The sequence below is a fragment of the Rattus norvegicus genome, chromosome 16, assembly GCF_036323735.1.
Source record: "Rattus norvegicus strain BN/NHsdMcwi chromosome 16, GRCr8, whole genome shotgun sequence".
In the NCBI taxonomy this organism is placed as follows: domain Eukaryota; kingdom Metazoa; phylum Chordata; class Mammalia; order Rodentia; family Muridae; genus Rattus; species Rattus norvegicus.
In genome coordinates this window covers 80,689,768-80,694,862 of record NC_086034.1, presented here as the reverse complement: position 1 = coordinate 80,694,862, position 5,095 = coordinate 80,689,768, and positions in this window count along the sequence as shown.

The window sequence follows — 5,095 nt, the reverse complement described above, 5'->3', positions numbered from 1 at the left end:
TGTTAGGTGCTTTTCTGCTGCTTAACACAATATGTTGTGTACTGGTTGGTTGTTGTCAACATGGCACAAATCTACCATGGGAGGGGGAATCTTATTAAGAATATATCTCCATAGGATTGGTTTGAAGGCAAATCTGTGGGTTATTGTCTTGATATGGAAATGCCCAGCTCATGTAGATAGATGGTACTGGGTTGCATAGAAAGCCAGTAAGCAGTGTTTCTCCATGGCTTCTATTTCAGTTCCTTCCTTGAATCCCTGCCCTGATTTCCTTCATGATGGACAGATATCAGGGCATGAAAGCTGAAGTAAACTCCCAAGATGAGTTTGGCCAAGGTCTATTGTCACAGCAACAGAAACCCTTTATCAACATAGTTGATAGAACCAACTTAAAGGGGAAAGACTTTATTTGGTTCAGAGTTCCAGGGTACAATCTATTATGGGGAAGACATGGTAACAGGAGCTGAAGGCAGCTGGCTACATCACCTTCATGGTCAGGAGGCAGGGATGAATGCTTGAGCTTATCTCTCCTCCTTGGTCAAGGACTCTCTCACATAGGATAGAGTTTAGGATAGATCATCACACCTCAACCTAATCAAGATAATCCATCATAGGCAAAATTCTGTGTTATAGGGTGGATACCAAGCATCGCGAGTCATTAAATCCTGCCGAATTTGCTCTCACACCATCACCTGTGAACACGAGCTCCCCAGGGACAGCTTTCATTCACAGTCATTCAAGTCATCAGGCTTGGAGTGATGGTTCAGCAATTAAGTTTTTGCTCTTTCTGGGAATCTGGATTTGGTACCCAGTGTCCATAGGACTGCTCTAATAGATCATAACTCCAGTTCTAGAGGATCTCCAAGGGCCTTGGGCTGTAGAAACTGCTCAGTGGTTAGGAACACTGGCTGCTTTTCTAGAGGACTTGGGATCAATTTCTAGCACACACAGCCTTCTGTAATACCAGTCTTAAGAGATCCAACACTCTTGTCTGGCCTCCACAGGCATATAGCATGTACATGGTACACAGAAATACACGCAAGCAATACACCCACAATAAATTAAATAAATAAATAAATAAATAAATAAATAAATAAATAAATATGTCTTCCATAAGATTTTTGTTATGCAATCAAGCTAGACTTGGATGTCAGGTTCACAGTCACTGACTGAGAAAGTAAACCTATAGGGCTCAGGAAATTAACATAATAATGTCTCAGAATGTTCTGGAAAGTTAACAAGATTCACAGATCCCCTCCCGGTGCTATATGCACAGTTACGACAGTCAGGTAGAGATAGGACTCGCTAACTAGTCACGTTGCCTGCACAGAATGCTTCTGAGGTGATACCCACTCATAGGGTAGGCGGTCATAGGACTCTCCCGAGCTGATACCCATGCAGAGGCAGGCAGGCAGTCGGTCGTGCAGTTACTGCTCAGTCCCCCGTGCTTCTCTATGTAATCCTGATAAATCTGGGCTCGCTGAGCTCACTGGTTGCTGTCAGTGTCCTTTCTGCAGTGAGTACATATTTGTTCATTTCAATCTAGGAAAAGGCTGGCACACCTCAAACCTGGTCAGACAATCTGTTAAGTGGAAAACTGACCATGCATACCACACACTCTATATGTTTCCTATTTGATTTATGTCTGTGCACATGAGGCTCAGTACTCAAATAAGAGCTAGTACAAATACTGATAAATATTTTCAAATTAATAGACGTCTCAAGATCCTAAAAATGTCAGAGTCAATATATCATCTTGTAAGACATTGAATTAAATGCCACATCTTGATACTTGGGTGATCCAAAGGATGTTTGGGTGATTATTTTCTGGATAGTGGTAGTGTCAGACATAAACCTTGTGTTTATCAAACATCTCCCTGCTGAAAGGCATTCTGGAACATATCCTCAAGACTGGAGTTTCTCATCCTCCCATGGTTGAAACAGTCATCCTGCTGAACCACAAGGTGGACTGTGTGGTTCCTGCTGCCACATCCCGTTATCTGTAGAATACTTGATGTAGACAGAACATGGGGTGTGATGTTCCAAGAGCCAAAAAGCAAAGTAAAATTGTTCGGGGATCAGGTCTTGTGGAGCCTGCTTAGCCAACTAGAAAGAGAACGTGGGGGAAAGGCAGTGCAAAAGAGCATTCAGTTCATCAGTTCATGCGCTCTGAGCAGTGAGTTTTCTTTGCTGGCCAACAGTTTGTGTCTCCCATGATTCATTTATAAGCAATTGTGGGCACAGTACTATATTGCTTCACAGGATTCGTTTAAAAATGGCGTCCGTTCCCATGCTGCTCATTCTTGCTGCTCAGAATTGGCAGTTGCCTAATGATGCCGTAGCACTTAATCGGTGCACCAGTCTGTGTTGGGGAGCATCTATAGCAATGATGATTGGTGTTGGGACAGATTCCAGGGACAAGCGCTACTCTGTGAGCCTAAGAAGCTATTGATGGTTATAAATGAGGTGTTAATAAACTTTGGCATTTTATGGTATAAAAAATTTGTAAGATGTGGGTAGTTAGTCATAATTACAGGTGGACATGTAGACAGATCCTTGGCTTACACAAGCACAATAATGGCTTCAAAACAAGAAGAAAAGAGAGAAAGAAAGGATGTGCATGGTACCATTGATCATGAAAATAAAATAAGTTCATTTCAGTTAATTGCCAAATAAAACTAAAGTTAAGAATACTCCGTGGCCTTTATGAGAAACTTGTGCCCCATGGTTGAATGACCCATGCCAGAGATGAGGCGGATGGTCTGTTATTAGGCAGATTGAAGCCGTAAAGGACATTGGATACACACACATGCACATACACACACCCCACTAGGAATATATATGCAAGGGATGCTGGGTGTGTATATGACCCTGGGCATGTGTGTGATGCTTCGCAGAGAGCACTGCATGTTTGTGCAGCAGACATTGGGCATCGATACACGCAAATACTGTATACACACAGGGCATACATGTTTAGAGAACACTGGTTAGAGAGAGGTAACGGTTCCATTGTGGATTTTGGACAAACACTGGGAATGCAGGATATGCCTGAGTAGAAAAATTAAGTTTAATGGGGCACATTCTGATACTTCCTAGTCAGAAAATGAATGCCCTTTTGCCATCCTAGAAGAATCTATTTTGTTTGTTTTTTGGTTTGGGTCTCAGACAAAACAGGATGTTTTTTTTTTTTTCAAACCTGAGAATAAGTACTGCTTCTCCTACTGAGTGAGGACAGAGGGCAGTAATAGAGCACTATCTCTGGTTCTTATCAAACTGACAAGCCTTCATTGAATGATAATGACCCCTAGATTGATTACATATTGTCACCAAAATACCACAAATTGCCATTCCTATTTGAAGGCTGATGCCCAGGCTCTACGCCATTAGATAGCTGTTTATTTAATCAGAGGCTGGTTCCTTAAGTCTTCCCTGACTTTTCTTCTACCCTGGGTTCTCATGGAGACCTCATTAACCCCTTGGGTTGGTGTGCTGTGGGCTGGTTATCAGATATGTGCTGTTAGCAGTGTTTGTGAACTTGATAGGATCTAGAAAACCTAAGAGGCCAGTGTTTGGTCATACCTGTGATGACTATCTAGATTGAGTTCACTGAAATGGGAAGGACCCACATACCCCAGACGTATGTGCACAGAACCATTTTCTGGGCTTGAGCTCAGACGGAGTAGAAGAAAACCAAACTGATTGGAGCCCTGATCCATGTCTACTTTCAGACTTCCAAGCCCATGTAGCCAGCTGTCTTATCCTCTTGCTGCCCCAGTCTGCCCTCTATGACCAGCCACACTCTGAAATTGTGAGCTATACAACCATTCCTTCCTTAAGTGGCCTTGAAGAGGTCATTTACCCCAGGAATAGGAAGAATAACTACCTCAGAGGACCATTGGTTTAGAATCTCATAGTGTAAGATTCAAACGTAAGGACAAAGACTGCCTTAGGCAAACAGCAGGTGGAATTTAGGAAAACACCCTATTCCAGGAAATGAACTAACCTTCACCACACTCTCTGCATGCCGAAGTTATTTCCCCACCAAGGGACTCCAATGAATTCAAAGGACAATAGGAGGCCACCAATGAATTAAAAAAAATAATAATAGGTCCCACCAATGAGAAATAACCAGCTCTTGCTGTAACCTAAATCCTGGAATAGTATAAAGGGTGTGGACCTTTGTTCTTCTGGGAAACCTCTGTCCCAAGTACAGGGTCACCCCAGTGTACTGGATCATTAAACCTCTTGCTTGTTGCATCAATCTTCATCTCCGTGTTTTCGTGAGTGGGACCTCCTGGACCTAGGGCTGATCGGGTCCTACAACAGAAAGATCAGGGAGGGGCTCAGGGGCCAGCCCAGCTAATCTAATCCCCATGTTCTAGAGTAGTGGTATTCAAAGTGTGCCATGCAGCCTGCCTGCCAGTTTCACTGTGGTCTCCAGTAGAGCTGAGCAGCTGGGTGAGTGAGAATGTGCACTGTAAACCAAAACTGCTCCATCTCTTAAAGGGAGGGTTAAAGACCAGTCTATGATGTTCGTGCACACAGAAGGAAGGAACACTGCTATTTCTTTTTTTATTGGTTATTTTATTTATTTATATTTCAAATATCCCCTTTCCAGGCTTCCTCTATGGAAACCCCCTATCCCATCCTCCCTCCCTCTGCTTCTATGAGGGCACTCCCCCACCTACCCACCCACTCCCACCTTCCCCATCCTGGCATTTCCCTACACTGAGGCATCGATCCTTCCCAGGACCAAGGGCTTCTCCTCCCATTGATGCCCGACAAGGCCATCCTCTGCCTCATATATGGCTGGAATGCTGCTATTTCTGCAAAGTGGAGGAAACCTTTACAGACAGTGCTTGCTGATATGCAGTAGAAGCAACACTGTCAGTGGCTGTCCTAGAGCTCCATTCCCAGGCTAATTGTCCTTAGGGGTTGATACAGGTGAGTCTACCTCCTGCTGATATGATGTCTGCTCATCCTGAGCTCATGATGTCCCTGTGTCCAGCAAGCTTTCACCTACCTGCCCTGTAGGTCAGTGAATTTGATGTACTCTGTACCTTAGGGTTGCCTGCAGGCCTATGATTCTTGCTAGGGT